Genomic DNA, 17325 nt, shown 5'->3' on the forward strand with positions numbered 1-17325 from the left:
GCTTCTCTGAAGGACAAGAAGGATACACCTTCGGAAGGTATGTCCATATCTTATTATTTAGATTCTGATGATACTCATAGTTCATCTATAGCTTGGGTTTTAGATACTGGTGCCAATTCTCACATTTCTAATGATATGCAGGAACTAGCAAGCAGTAGCAGCTTGCGTTCTCAAGATATTAGAGTCCGGATTGGCAATGGCTCAACTGTTGAAGCTTTAGCCATAGGATCTAAATCTTTTTACATGTTTGGACATGTTTTGTGTTTGGATAATATTTTATATGTACCTGATGCTTTTAAGAACATCATTTCTATATCTAGTTTGACTAGAAATGGCTATAAATTTTCAGTTCACAGATGATGTTTGCATTATTTATTTTGGAAATAAATATGTTGGTTTGGGTTATATGAATGATGGTCTTTATTATTTGGATAATAATGATAAACACAAATTGAATGCAAGTGATCTAAAAAAATACAATGCCATGGTGAAAACCAACTCAAGTTCAAAATATATTTGGTACTTAAGGTTATGTCATGTTGCAGAAGATAGGATTGCAAAATTGGAGAAAATGGGGATTCTATCCTCATTGGGCTCTGAGCCTACTCCAACTTGTGAATCTTGCCTTCAGGGAAAAATGACTAGATCACCCTTTGTTGGACAAGGGCTAAGAGCTGAAAATATTTTGGAGCTAATACATAGTGATGTATGTGGTCCATTTAAAGAAATGGCTAGAAGGGGTTTTCATTATTTTATTACCTTTACTGATGATAAATCAAGGTTTGGGTATTTGTATTTGATGAAATACAAATATGAATCTTTTGAAAAGTTCAAAGAATTTAAATCTGAAGTAGAAAAACAAACAGGAAAGAGTATTAAAACTCTTCGATCAGATCGTTGAGGTGAATATTTGAGTACTGAATTTGATGAATACTTGAGAGAGCACGGCATTGTTTCTCAGCTGACTCCTCCAGGAATGCCACAATTGAATGGTGTATCTGAAAGGAGAAATCGTACCCTATTGGATATGGTACGTAGTATGATGAGCTATACTGATATGCCAATCTTCTTTTGGGGATTTGCATTAGAATTAGCTTTGTATATTCTGAATGGGATTCCATCAAAATCAGTTTCTTCCACACCTTATGAGATATGGCATGGAAGAAAACCAAGTCTTAAGCATGTTAAGATTTGGGGTTGTCCAGCTTATATCAAAAAGCTGAACATTGATAAATTGGAGACCAGATCAGAAAAAGGTCGATTTGTTGGATATCCAAAAGATAGTTTTGGATATTATTTTTATTTGCCTACTTCACAAAAGGTTGTGATAAGTAGAGATGCCACATTTCTTGAACAACAATTTGTTCAAGAAGGAGGCAAAGGAAGGCAAATAGAGTTAGAATTGGAGAATTCTGACCAACCAACAGATCAGATGGATATAGATCCATCTAGTTAACCTATACCCATTGATGAAACATCTACAGCTGTTCCTCGTAGAACAACCAGGGTATCTCACCCACCAGTGAGATATGGTTTTCTTCATGAAGAAGAACAAGAGTTATCTACTCATGAAGAAGTAGATCATGGAGATGATCCACTTACTTATGAAGAAGCTATATCAGATATAGACTCTTCAAAATGGATTGATGCTATGAAATCCGAGATTGATTCCATGTATAAGAATCAAGTTTGGGATCTTGTTGACCCACCTGAAGGTATTGTACCTATAGGGAACAAATGGGTTTTCAAGAAGAAAATTGGTTCTGATGGAAAGGTAGAGACCTATAAGGCAAGGCTAGTAGCGAAAGGGTTTCGCTAAAGGCGAGGAATCGACTATGAGGAGACTTTCTCGCCTGTTGCCATGCTTAAATCAATTAGGATTTTACTAGCAATAGCTGCATACTATGATTATGAGATTTGGCAGATGGATGTCAAAACAGTTTTTCTCAATGGATACATTGAAGAAAACATTTTCATGGAACAACCTAGGGGTTTTGAATCCCAATATGGTTCCAAGGTATGCAAGCTAAAGCGATCCATTTATGAGTTGAAACAAGCTTCGAGGAGTTGGAACATCCGTTTTGATGAAGCCATTAAATCCTTTGATTTTATCAAAAATGAGGATGAGCCATGTGTATATAAGAAGGTTAGTGACAGTGCTATCACTTTCTTTGTCTTATATGCGGATGACATACTGTTGATGGGTAATGACACAGGTATGTTGACGACTATAAAAGTATGGTTGTCAAATACATTCTCCATGAAAGACTTAGGGGGGGCAACCTATATTCTTGGGATTCGCATCTATAGAGATAGAGCGAAAAGAATAATTGGTTTATTCCGAAGTCTATACTTGGAAAAGGTATTAAAGAGGTTTAACATGCTTGATTCCAAGAGAGGATTGTTACCAGTGAGACATGGTATCCACCTTTCTAAAGAGATGTCTCCAAAGACACCTGAAGAAAGAGATAAGATGGCCACGATTCCATATGCTTCGGCTATTGGAATTTTAATGTATGCAATATTGTGTACTAGGCCGAATATCGCATATGCTATTAGTTTGACTAGCAGGTATCAATCCAATCCAGGTTTGGAACACTGGATAGCTGTCAAGAATATTCATAAGTACTTGAGAAGAACTAAGGATTTATTCTTGATTTATGGAGGTGGAGACTTGCAATTGGATGGTTATACTGATTCTGATTTCCAATCAGATATCGATGATAGAAAGTCTACCTCTGGATATGTGTTCATTTGTAATGGAGGTGCAATCAGTTGGAAGAGTTCCAAACAGAGCACGACTGCAGATTCCACTACAGAGGCTGAGTATATTACTGCATCAGATGCTGCAAAGGAAGCTGTTTAGATAAAGAAGTTCGTGACAGAACTTACAGTAATTCCTTCCATTGAGTCAGCAGTTCCACTACACTGTGACAATAATGGAGCAATCATACAGGCTAAGGAACCAAGGTCTCACCAGAAATCCAAACACATAGAAAGGAGCTACCACATTATCAAAGAAATAGTTGGGCGAGGCGATGTAGCCATGCAGAAAATAGCATCAGCTGAAAATCCAGCTGATCCATTCACTAAGCCTATGTCACAGACTCAGTTAGATCGACATCTTGAGAAGATAGGTCTAAGATATTGTAATGAATGGCTCTAATGCTAGTGGGAGATTGTTAGTAGTATGCCCTAGAGCATATCATTTAGTATGTATCTATGTATCTTGTACATAATTTTATTAATAAAAAGGCATTTCCACTTTTCCGTTTATATAATATATTTATGTGTAATAGAAAAGGTCCATTGATATTTTGTTAGAAATATTATTCTTAAGTTGTTAAGAATATGAGTGACAATATTTCTAGCACAAAGTATCATAAATAGGTTCGCAATCTAGGATACTTCATAATAAGGACATGACTTATCCAGAAAGATTGTATTCATGTTTGTTCCCAAGTTATTTATATGATATAAATAAGATGGAATGGTGAGTCTCATGCCATATAACAAACATGATAGGCACTTATAAATGATAAGTAGGCCGAACCAGTGACACTTATGACAAGCACATGGAGTTTACTCTTATCAATGTTTTGTCATAAATCATATCAGTGCATATAATCTTTAGACCTGAGATAGCACAGTTATCTTGTATATAGGTAGTTTGAGTTTGATACTGCTTTCATACTTATACTATGTATGGGTATATGGGCATGTGTTGGCTCCTACTAGTTATATATGGAGGTAGGTGTTGATCAAGATGGAATCTGTTCCTCTAAGTAAATAGAGATAAAATCCTATGTTCATTTAATTATTCTTGATGTTTTAAGTTCCTGGCCAGGACAGATAGATTTATTAAAAAAAGAGTTTCTAATGAGAAAATCTTTTAATCAAGAACTGGAATTAAAAGAGAACATAATATTCATAGCAAATGGAGTTTGACATAAACCATGACTCCAGCTTGAGTTGGGATTTTGTAACAGAGAGATTCTAGTGCATGGTAACATATGATTATAGGTTCATTTAAGGTAAACCTTATTACTAATTGGGTGGCCATGGCATGCTATGCTAGGTGTTAACCATGGTCTATGAGGTTCATAAAATGATTTAGAGAAATCATTTATGGTAAGAAAGAGTTCTGATGATATTAAGAGTTGATATCATGTCTCATTGCCAATTAGTGATAAGCCTAGTATGTCACACACATACACAAGTTATCACCTATTTAAATATGATTTAATTAATTAATTAAAGAGTTTAATTGATTAATTAAATAGGTTTGGTTTGCAATTAAATTGCAAAGTCCCTAGCATGACTTGAAACAAAATCTAGATTATTGGATGTATAATATAAGTTAAATTTATATTTAAAGTGTTTAAATATGAATTTAATTAATGAGAAATTAATTAATAGAGATTAATTAATTAATTTATATTTGATACAAATTAATTAGAAGAAGAAAAATAATTATTTTGGGTTAAGAACTCAAAATTAAGACAAAGGGGCATTTTGGTCATTTCACAGTGTGACACATGGCACCATGAGATGGTAACACGTGGCACCATGAGATGGTGACACATGGAATTACACATAAGCTTGCCAAATGTTTTTTAATCATGTAAGATGATTAAAATCAAGATTAAATATAGGTTTGACACTTGGCACAATGTGATTGGGTCACTTAAACCTAGAGCTAATCAAAGGGTGACATGTGGCAAGGGTTTAATGTGTTAACCTAGCTATTTAAGTGTGATTATGAAAAGAAAGAATAACCAGCAGCCACTCCTCTCATTTGTCACGCCACTTTGAGGCTTTTCATCTATTCTTCTTCATCTCTCATCAATTCAAAGAGATTAGCTATCTATCTCTTGAATTAAGAACACTAGGAATTGTTTCTAGTGTCCTGTTTACATCTCTAATCTCTTAAAAGGCAGAACTTGAATTTCTAATTAATAGAAAAAGCTTTAGAAGCTATTCAAGGGCTGCCATAGGTGTTCTTGGTGTGGACAAGCTAGAGGGACAACATCTGGTGTCCTGAAGATGAATCTCAAAGGCGCAGACACGCTGCAGTGCATCAAGAGGTTAGTGTAATCGTTCTTGATTTAATCTAGGGTTCTAAAATTAATCTGATTAATTTTAAAATCTTAAATAGAAAATACAGATTCAAAAACATATTAAAAGAGTTTTAATATGTTGTTTATCATTGAAATCAAATAGATAAAAATAAATCTTGCATGGTGCATGTGACCCTAGGTGAACATTTTTGAATTCAATGGTATAAACTTGTGTTTTTCACGCTTCTGTTCCTTCATGCTTATGTGTTGGTGAATGGAAGTTCTAATGGTCAATTAGTGACCATTTGGTTGTGTATGATGAGGAAATGAAGTGAATTATAGCTTTAGAATTAAGGTTATGTATGCTGTCCAGTGTGCACTACAGGTCAGGATGTGAGTTCAGCATGTTTGGGCAGCTGTAACTTGAGTTGTGTAGGTTCAATTGGTGCAAGGCCAATTGGACATGAAATTAGACACATAATGGTACAACTTTGATGATGGAAACCTGTCCAGAAACTAAACATAGGATGCCCTACAAATTAACCAAATCTGGGTAACTAATTTCTGTCTGGGCAAAATGACCAAATGAATAGTATTAATTCATTTGGTCATAACTCAGTGTAGAAAGGTCCAATTGACCTGAAGTTTTACCAGTAGAAAGCTGAGACATAGCCCTATAACTTTCATGAAGAACACAAATCCAAATTATGACTATAACCTAGTCAAATTGCCAACCAAACTTAGGTCACCAAATCTGGAAGAACCAAATTGCTCAGAAATTCTGGGTACAGATCAATCTGGCCAGTTATGGTAAAATGACCATAACTTTAACTACAAAACTCTAAATGGAGTGATTCAAAAAAAGAAATATAACTAGACATAATAAGATAATTTTGTTAAATTTCTACTGTACAAATGACCAATGGAACAGTAAACCTAGGGTATGAAATCTGAAAATTTTGAATAACATGAAGTAAGCTTTGAAATAGTATTGGCAACCAATACCAATAACTTTAGAATGCAAAATGTGGTATCTTGATGAACTTAGGTTCAATAAATTTATTATGTATTAAAAAGTCAACAATTTGAGTGAATAGTAACATGAATAGTAGTACAAAGACACAAAGTGTAAGAACTATATTATTAAAGGGAAATTAATGCCATAAATTTGAAATTCATGAAATGTTCATGGATTGCTTGAAACATGAAAAGTAAGTCACCTAATTGATGTGAATAGGTAGTTAGGGCTTATATGCCTATCACAAATAGAATTGATAAAATCAATAAATGAGAAAGGAAAAATATTTTGAATACAATGGTACATGTGAACCATTGTTTTGAATTATGATCAATATGAATAACATAATGAATGAATAAATGAACCATATTAATGTATGAATGAGAAATTAGTTCTCATTATTGTAGAAAGGAAAAGTACTTTGAGTACAATGGTATAAAAGGATAATTGATGTGAATTGTGATCATATAAATGATCAAATGAATGTATAAATGAGATAAAAGTGTCATTTGGGATTTAGGTTCCCATCAAGAGAGAAAGGAAAGATGATGAATGTAAATGGTATGTGAAACCAAATGAATGTGAATTGAAATTAGTATGAATATTATGATGAATGTATAAATTATGGAATTTGTCATGAAATAATGAAATCATAAAACACAATATATTAATATTTAAAGATATTATGTGCTCTTGTAATTGCCTAGACATGTGTGTCGATTGGATAGATTGGCATGCCAATAGGGTATTGTTTTAGCAGTGCTGTGAAAGGCTTTATGCCTATATTCATGGTTGTATGCCCGTATTCATGACTTTATGCCCGCACTCATGGCTTAATGCCCAATTATGTGTTATCATGGCTTTTTAGCCATACTGACTGCATACGTGGTTGACGTTCTGCATCCCATGGTATGACGACCCGAGGCACCGCGGTGTCCAGTGCCAATAACCCGTTATCCAGTTTAGTCAGCCTGTCATAGGTTACTTGGGCAGTCTAATTTATTAAAATAAGTTACGAATATTAGTAATTAAAAATGCTAGAAAGTAAATAAATGAGAAGAAGTTCTGAAATAAATTAGATTAGCTCCAAAAATTTATTCCTTAGAATGATCTGAAGTAAATTAAACTAGTTCTAAAAATTTTAAATATTACGAAATGATTATAAACAACTTAGAAAGTATCAAGGAAGTGATAAAAAGACTAGTAGAAGAATTATAACTTAAATAACATTACAAATGTGACTTTCATAAGAATATAAGTATAAGTATAAATTTTAGATTTATTTGTATATGATATAAATGATTATTGTAAACTTATGAAAGAAGTGATTCTAGAGAGCAACATAAATGACGAAAGATATATTGTATGGAAAATTTTATATGAACCCAGTAAAATTCTTGAGTATAGAAAATATGCTCCAATTATTTTTATTTGTTATATTATTTCCTTGTTATATTATTGTACCACTAAGCAGCAATGCTTAGCGCAATGGATTTGTTTCCTCACGAAGGTACTGAAGTTAAAGCCCAGCGAATACCAAACATAGATTTTGGAGTTCTGATCTGCAGAGTGTTCAATGTTGTCACCTCCTCAGCAATGCATGTAGATAGGGCTCATATAGATTATTTTATATATTTTGTACATTATAATTAGTTATTATTTGTAATGTAACTATGAATTGTATGTTGAAATATAGATCATGTAAATTATAAATTTATGTAATCAGTTTATAAATCATGTAAATTAATGAAACTTGAGAATTTATATATATAAATTGTGCATGAATGGAAATGCATTGAAATGAATTTGAAATTGAGATATATGAATGAGATGTGAATTATGAGATGATTATGAGAATAATTGATGAGATTTTTATTTTAAAATATTATTGAAATATTCAAACAGGCGAATAGTAAAACACGTCAAATGATAATAAAATAGGGAAAACTCCGTTAGTTTCTCCGTCGAAAAATAATCGATATTAAATATAACGAGAACAAAATTTTTAAAGAAATAAAGTAAAGTAAGTTAGGGTGCTCCGGCACCGAATGCAGCACGTTTTACTCGGCTACACTGTAGTCGAGTCAGGGGTGTCACATCCCCTCTCTTCTTCTTCATCTCTCATCAATTCAAAGAGATTAGCAAACAATCTGTTGAATTAAAAATACTAAAAATTATTTCTAGTATCCTGTTTACATCTGTAATCTCTCAAAAGGCAAAACTTGATTTTCTAATTAATAGAAAAAGCTTTAGAAGCTGTTCAAGGCTGCTATAGGTGATCTTGGTGTAGACAAGCTAGAGGGACAACATTTGGTGTCCTAGGCACATCCTAAAGGTGCCAAACACATTGCAGTGCATCAAAAGGTTAGTACACTTGTTCTTGATCTAATCTAGGATTCTAATAATTAATCTGATTAATTCTAAAATCTTAAATGGCAAATGTAGATCCAAAAATATATTAAAAGAGTTTTAATATGCTGTTTATCATTGAAACCAAATAGATAAAAATAAATCTTACATGATGCATGAGACCCTAGGTGAAAAAATTTTGAATTCAATGATCTAAACTTGTGTTTTTCATGCTTCTGCTCCTTCAATTGGTATCAGAGCCACTATATTTGCCATTTAGATTATTGATTATATGATTTAATTGTGTGGTATAATCATGAGATGATAGATCCATTGCTGGTTGCAAGAAAGGTGGCGGCTTGGGTGATGAACACCATTGTGTGCGCAAGGTTTGTTCATCCTTTTGGTGCACATCGTTTTGGGCAATATTTGTGCAATTGTTGTATGATCTAATGCTCATAATTATGTACATTTTATGTCTAAGTAAATTGTTTAATTAGAGTTTTAATCACACAATTAAATTGTGATTCAGATCTGAATTTAAAAATTGTTTGAATGTGATTCAAATCTGAATTTTAAAAGTTGTTTGAATGTGATTCAAATCTGAATTTTTAAAGTTGTTTGAATGTGATTCAAATCTGAATTTTTAAAGTTGTATCAATCATATTCAAATCTGAATTTTTTTAAAGTTGTTTGAATGTGATTCAAATCTGAATTTTAAAAATTATTTGAATATGATTCAAATCTGAATTTTTAAATTTGTCTGAATGTGATTCAAATCTGAATTTTTAAAATTGTTTGAATCATATTCAAATCTGGATCTTTAAGTTGAATATGAGATATTCAATTTAATTTAAGTTTGTATGTTTTATTTAATTATTAAATAGTGATATGCTTTATGGATGATCATGGACTATAAAAAACCAATGTGATTGGATTTATTTCTTTTATGTTTTCTTTGGGTTGTAATTTAAATTAATTTATTTTAATTTATTTTTGGGAATGTATTATTAAGGTTGTAATAATTTTTGGGTTGTAATTTCATTTATTTAGTTCTTGTAAATTCGCCTTGGTATGCCAAGGATTACTATGTAATATTGGATTGCAAGAAGATCAAGGAGGTCAAGAGCATTGGTGGGACCAGTGGGAGGAATTCAATATCAAGTGTTGATTATGTACTCCTTCAGCAACTCTTGTAATATGAATGAATGAAAAGCACGTAGGAATGCCCTGATTCAATTCTTGGTGGCTCAGAATTGAATCCCTTAGAAAGTCCATGATCATACCATATTTACTGTTTATCATTGAATGCATGAGATGTATGGTAATGTATACAACTATATGATATATGCATGCTAAATGGATAATGCGCAAAGTGAGACCTTAATAGTAATTAGGACAACCACAAAATCTTTCAAACAAATGATTAAGTTGAAAATGCTATAATTAAAATAATTATAACATGGGCCCTCCATTGAGGCAATTATTTTAAGAAATTTTAAATACTTGCATAAGATGCAATTAATTTAAGAGATTTTCTTAAGAATAATTATTAAGCATGAGATGTTGTAAATATGTAAATGGTTTGGTGGCCAATATTGGATGTACCTAAGGACATTAAAATTATTCGCATAATTACTGGCTCAATGGGATCAACTTAACTAATGCAAGATAAATCAATAATGGATGTACCTGAGATTTTGAGCATTAGGGGCTAGGTAAAGGATTGAACCTCACATGAGATGTGATGGGTAAGAAGTTGCTTACTTATAGTTTATTATAATTCCAATAATGGATGTACCTGAAGATGATCAATAGAATTATAAGAATTCAATCACCCATTAGAAATCTATCCAACTAGGATTTTCATTTTCTACTTTGGAAGTGTAGGATTCGCTAAGTTAGTGGGAGGACCAATTTGATTAAAAGACCATAATTATTTTGGTTAATTACATGATACATTTACTAATTAATCTAGTTATTTTCTGCAGTTAATTTTCTAATAATAATGAGCACAAAACAACTACCACCATCCAATATCCTTGCAAGCATACTTGATCGCAATAGTTTGATAGGACCTAATCTATCTGATTGGCTAAGAAATTTGAAACTTGTCCTGAACCTTGAACATATAGGATATGTTCTAGACTCAAATGTTCCTGGTCCCTTACCTCCAGAGGCCACTCAAGAGGAACATGAAACTTTGGACAAGTGAAAAGAGCATGATATGAGAGCCAAGTGTTACATGCTTGCTTCTATGAGTAATGAGTTACAGAAGGAGCATGAGAACATGCAGAGTGCAAGTGAGATCCTTCTTCACCTATAAGAGTTGTATGGTGAGCTTAGCAGGAATGCTAGGTATGAGATATCTAGACAGCTATTCCGTATGAGGATGTCTGAGGGACAGAATATTGGGGATCATGTCCACAAGATGATTCAGCTGATTGAGCAGCTGGAACATCTTGACTTTAACATGGATTTCCAACTGCAAACGGATTTGATCCTTCAGTCCCTTCCTGAGTCATTTGGTAATTTTGTGACAAATTTCCATATGACTAAGCAGGAATACACCTTGGTTGGTTTAATTAACATGCTGCTTATTACCCAAAAGAATATGCTGGGCAATAAAGGAAAAGAGGTAACTTTGATTGTATCTACTTATGTTGGAAAGTCCAACAAGAAGAAGGGCAATAAGAAAAAGAAACCTCAAATTCCTGGTCCTTCCAAGAAAATAGCTAAACAGAAAGTAAAGACCAAAGCTGACAAAGGCAAAGGAAAGTGTTTTCACTGCCAGAATGATGGGCATTGGAATAGCAACTGCCTAGAGTATAGCCAATAATAAAAGCTTGCAATAATGAGATATTAGACTCCAGATTGGCAATGGCTCAGCTGTTGAAGCTTTAGCCGTAGGATCTAAATCTTTATACATGTGTGGACATGTTTTGTATTTAAATAAGGTTTTGCATTTACCTGATTCCTTTTAAGAATATCATTTCTATATCTAGTTTGACTAGAGATGGTTATGAATTTCAATTCATAAATGATTTTTGCAATATTTATTTTGGAAATAAATATGTTGGTTCGGGTTATATGCATGATGGACATTATTATTAATTAATAATGTTAAATACAAATCTAATACAAGCAATCTAAAAGAATGCAATGCCATGGTGAAAATCAACTCAAGTTCAAAATATATTTGGCACTTAAGGTTAGGTCATGTTGCAGAAGATAGGATTGCAAAATTGGAGAAAATGGGGATTTCATCCTCATTGGGCTCTGAGCCTATTCCAACTTGTGAATCCTGCATTCAGTGCAAAATGGCTAGATCACCCTTTGTTGGACAAGGACTAAGAGCTAAAAATATTTTGTAACTAATACATAGTGATGTGTGCAATCCATTTAAGGAAATGGTTAGAGGCGGTTTTTATTACTTTATTACCTTTACTGATGATAAATCAAGGTTTGGGTATTTGTATTTGATGAAATACAAACATGAATCCTTTGAAAAGTTCAAAGAATTTAAATTTGAAGTAGAAAATCAAACAGGAAAAAGTGTTAAAGCTCTTCGATCAGATCATGGAGGTGAATACTTGAGTACTGAATTTGAAGAATACTTGAGAGAGCATGGCATTGTTTTCCAGCTGACTCCTCCAGGAACACCACAGTTGAATGGTGTATTTGAAAGGAGAAATCGTACCCTATTGGATATGGTATGTAGTATGATGAGCTATACTGATATGCCAATCTCCTTTTAGGGATTTGCATTAGAATCAGCTTTGTATATTCTGAATAGGATTCCAACAAAATTAGTATCTTCCACACCTTATGAGATATGGCATGGAAGAAAACCAAGTCTTAAGCATGTTAAGATTTGTAGTTGTCTAGCTTATATTAAAAAGCTGAACACTGATAAATTCGAAACCAAATCAGAAAAGGGTCGATTTGTTGGATATCCAAAAGATACTTTTGGATATTACTTTTATTTGCCTACATCACAAAAGGTTGTGATAAGTAGAGATGCCACATTTCTTGAACAACAATTTGTTTAAGAAGGAGGCAAAGGAAGGCAAATAGAGTTAGAATTGGAGAATTCTGACCAACCAACAGATCAGATGGATATAGATCCATCTAGTCAACCTACACCTATTAATATAACATCTACAGATGTTCCTCGTAGAACAACCATGGTATCTCACCCACCAGTGAGATATGGTTTCCTTTATGAAGAAGAGCAAGAGTTGTCTACTCATGAAGAAGTAGATCATGGAGATGATCCACTTACCTATAAAGAAGCTATATCAGATACAGACTCTTCAAAATGGATTGATGCTATGAAATCCGAGATTGATTCCATGTATAAGAATCAAGTTTGGGATCTTGTTGGCCCACCTAAAGGTATTGTACCTATAGGGAACAAATGGGTTTTTAAGAAGAAAATTGGTTCTGATGGAAAGGTAGAGACCTATAAGGCAAGGCTAGTAGCGAAAGGGTTTCGCCAAAGGCAAGGAATCGACTATGAGGAGACTTTCTCGCCTGTTGCCATTAGGATTCTATTAGCAATAGCTACATACTATGATTATGAGATTTGGCAGATGGATGTCAAAACAGTTTTTCTCAATGGATACATTGAAGAAAACATTTTCATGGAACAACCTAAGGGTTTTGAAATCCCAAGATGGTTCCAAAGTGCGCAAGCTAAAGCGATCCATTTATGGGTTAAAACAACCTTCGAGGAGTTGGAACATCCGTTTTGATGAAGCCATTAAGTCATTTGGTTTTATCAAAAATGACAATGAGCCATGTATATATAAGAAGGTTAGTGATAGTGTTATCACTTTCCTTGTCTTATATGTGGATAATATTCTATTGATAGGTAATGACACAGGTTTGTTGACAACTATAAAGGTATGGTTGTCAAACACATTCTCCATGAAGACTTAGTGGAGGCAACCTATATTCTTGGGATTCGCATCTATAGAGATAGAGCAAAAAAGAATAATTGGTTTATCCTAAAGTCTATACTTGGAAAAGGTATTAAAGAGGTTTAACATGCTTGATTCCAAGAGAGGATTCTTACCAGTGAGACATGTTATCCACCTTTCTAAGGAGATGTCTTCAAAGATACCTGAAGAAAGAGATAAAATGGCCAGGATTCCATATGCTTCGGCTATTGGAAGTTTGATGTATGCAATGTTGTGTACTAGGCCGAATATCGCATATGTTATTAGTTTGACTAGTAGGTATCAATCCAATCCAAGTTTGGAACACTAGATAGCTATCAAGAATATTCTTAAGTAATTAAGAAGAACTAAGGATTTATTCTTGATATATAGAGGTGGTGACTTGCAATTGGATGGTTATATTAATTCTGATTTCCAATCAGATATCGATGATAGAAAGTCTATCTTTAGGTTTGTGTTTATTCGTAATGGAAAGTGTAGTTAGTTGGAAGAGTTCCAAACAGAGCACGACTGTAGATTCCACTACAGAGGCCGAGTATATTGCTGCATCAGATGCTGTAAAAAGAAGTTGTTTGGATATAAGAAACCCCGGTCTCACTAGAAATCCAAACACATAGAAAGGCACTACCACATTGTCAAAGAAATAGTTGGGCCAGGCGATGTAGCCATGCAGAAAATAGCATCAGCTGAAAAATCCAGCTAATCCATTCACTAAGCCTTTGTCACAAGCACAGTTAGACCGACATCTTGAGAAGATGGGTCTAAGGTATTGTAATGAATGGCTCTAGTGCTAGCGAGAGATTGTTGATACACTTGAATTGTATAGATGTTTTTAAGCACATTTGTATTCTAAATCATAACATTTAGACAAGAATTTTCATGCATAATAGTTGATTTCATTAGTTTTCATAAATTTTATTGCCAAGCCCTTAATTCCATATTTTCTGCATTATGTCAGGTGTTTTGGTGAAGCCCTAAAGGATGGATGTGCAAAGGAAAGCTTGAAGAGGTAAAAAGACAAAGAATTGCTACTGATACAAAGTACATGGGTCGTGTAAACCAAGCACCAGACCCGTGTAACTCCTTGCCAGAAGAAAGCCAAGAGAATTGATGAGAAACACAAGTACACGGGTCGTGTAAGTAGACCCGTGTAATCTGCAGAGACCCGTGTAAGTCTTTGCTAGGCACAAGCTTAAAGAACCTTACAGGAACAAAAGTACATGGCCCGTGTAATAAGGCCCGTGTAACTTTCTGTGCTAAAACAAGACCACGCGATTCTCCTCCAGCAAGTTACACGGCCCTACTTTGCGGGACCCGTGTAGTGACACACGGGCCGTGTACTATGTTGCAGCCTGTTTTCTGACTCAAATTCCCCTCCTGTTTTCTAATTCGAACGAGACTCCTAAAGCCTTTTGGACTCAAAATGACCTAACTCTAGAGCAACCAATATAAATAAAGAAGAAAACACTAGGAAAAGAGGTTGGCTACTGTCATCGGGAATGCTGCTGAAGGTTGCTGTTGTTGTGCTCTATATCAGTATCAAAAAGAAGTCTTTCAGCTGAAGCTCCACAAGATCGAAGCTGAAACTCTCTTTGGTTCCTTCGTTTCATCTCCTTAGACAGAGTTTTATTACTTTATTTCTTTTGCATGACTCTCTTTTTATTGTTTTTACTTTTTATCATGACATTTGCTGAACTCACCATGAGTGAGTAGTTTTCTTATTCTGGATTTGGGAGAGTAGCTCTTGTAATTATTATTATGGATGAACACTGAGTTTTATTTATTGGATTTGAGATTCGTTTCTTGATTTAATTTCTTGTGATCTTAATGCATGCTATGTGTTGGTACCCACTTAGTTATGATTATAGATGTTAATTGAAGGACTGAAAGGTGAAGATTAGCATTAGAAAATCGAGATCTTAAACCTAGGAATTCTGACCTAAACATAGGCTGATGCCTTTGTGGAACCTAAAAATTGGTCAAAGGTCTTAAAGGATTTTAATTGATTTGATCACCACGAAAGTAGGGTTTGAGTTAATTAGAATACACCCTAGATGCCTTGAGAGAGGATCTAGGATAGCTTAGGACTGATTTCCATTAAGGAAAATGATCCTCAATTCAGTAAATAGATGAGATAACATCCCTAGTATGATTCAAGTGTGAAATCTTAATTCCAGAATTGCTTCAAATAAATCATTTTGTTTTAAGTTTACCATTTTAGTGTTTAAAGTTAACAAACTTCATTCCCTAAGTATTTGATAGCCTAGACAGTCAAGATTTCTGTGTAGATTGGTACTTGCTAAACAAAATTCCTCGTGGGAATGATACTTTACTTATCACTTTATTACTTGTTAGCGATACGTGCACTTGCGGTGATTGCAAATAGTGAAACAAGTTTTTGGCGCCGTTGCCAGGGAATTTTGGTTCTAGTAATATCAAGCAATAGGCGATTTAGCTGATTTAGGCAATTATATTTATCATTTAATTTTATTTTACTTGTTATATTTCTTTTCTTTTCTCTCAGGTACCCAATCTAGTATATGACCAGAATAAAGCCAGAAGAAATTTTGGACCGTGATCCAGAAATAGACAAAACTCTGAAAGCCATCAGAAAGGAAAGGAAACATCAAGAGCATGGTCAAGGAGATCCCGAAATCCCTACCATGGACGATAATAATGACAGACCAAGACTCTTGAGAGATTATGGAGCTCCATCTATCCAAGGATTTCAGCCCAGTGTCACTAGACCCACAGTGGAAGCTAATAACTTTGAATTAAAACCAGCATGGCTCCAAATGATTCAACAAACCCAGTTTGCAGGTTCACCAACAGAGGACCCACACTATCAGCACTAGTGTTTTCTTACCCTATGTGATACATTCAAGATGAATGGAGTGTCTGACCAAGCAATAAGACTCAGAGCATTCCCATTCTCCCTTCGAGACAGGGCAAGGAAGTGGTTACTTTCTCAACCGGCTGGAACATTCACTACCTGGGAAAACCTCTCCCAAGCTTTTCTAGCAAGGTATTTCCCACCTACAAAGACTGCAAAGCTGAGACTTGAGCTCAACACCTTTAGACAACAGGAGGGAGAATCACTCTATGACGCATGGGAAAGATATAAAGACCTACAGAGGGAATGTCCACACCATGGCATAGAAGATTGGCTATTGGTACAAAATTTCTATAATGGATTACTACCCTCTACAAGGAGCACAGTTGATTCAGCTGCAGAAGGTGATCTAATGGAGAAAACAGTGCCACAAGCACTTGAGCTCCTAGAAAGGGTTGCATACCATAACTATGAGTGGTCAAACGAAAGAGGAAATGCAAGAAGAACTGCAGGAGTCCTGGAAGTAGATGCTTAAAGCATGATAAATGCCCAGTTTGATCAGCTCACAAAGAAACTCAAAAAAATGCAAGCCAACGCAGTTGGTACAAATAGTCAACATGAGGGCAACTACGAAGGAGGATACATGAATTCAGAATACAGCAATTTCAATGAACCTACAGAACAGATGAACTATGTGAATAATGGAGGAAACTTCAACTAGAGGTAGCCAAACAATCCGTATTCAAATACTTACAACCCTGGATGGAGAAACCACCCAAATTTCTCATGGTCCAATCAGTAGAACTAGCCAATAAACAAACAACAAGGGTACAAACCTCCAGCACTCCCTAGATTTCAAAACAGAGGCCAGAACCTTGCACAGCCATCGCTACCTCTCCAACCTCAGCAACCTGAACCAAAAATGACCATGGAAACCATGATGGAAGGATTCCTAGCAGCTCAACAACAACAAACTGAATTGATTAAACAGCTGACTTCTAGAATGGACAAACTTGCTACCCATAACAAGATGCTAGAGAATCAAATTGCTCAGCAGGCAAGTTCTTCAAGTAAGGCTACTGGCAAACTGCCCAGTCAACC

At 34.5% G+C, this 17325-nt stretch overlaps 1 non-coding gene across 1 annotated transcript; it reads right to left on the reverse strand.

The window, feature by feature from the left end:
• Window positions 1–16441: 16441 nt before the first annotated feature.
• LOC131180471 (small nucleolar RNA R71) lies at window positions 16442–16548 on the reverse strand. Its single transcript, XR_009149241.1, has one exon. It is a non-coding gene; the product is annotated as a small nucleolar RNA R71 (small nucleolar RNA).
• Between the last annotated feature and the right edge of the window lie 777 nt (window positions 16549–17325).

This window comes from Hevea brasiliensis, chromosome 5, assembly GCF_030052815.1.
Source record: "Hevea brasiliensis isolate MT/VB/25A 57/8 chromosome 5, ASM3005281v1, whole genome shotgun sequence".
In the NCBI taxonomy this organism is placed as follows: domain Eukaryota; kingdom Viridiplantae; phylum Streptophyta; class Magnoliopsida; order Malpighiales; family Euphorbiaceae; genus Hevea; species Hevea brasiliensis.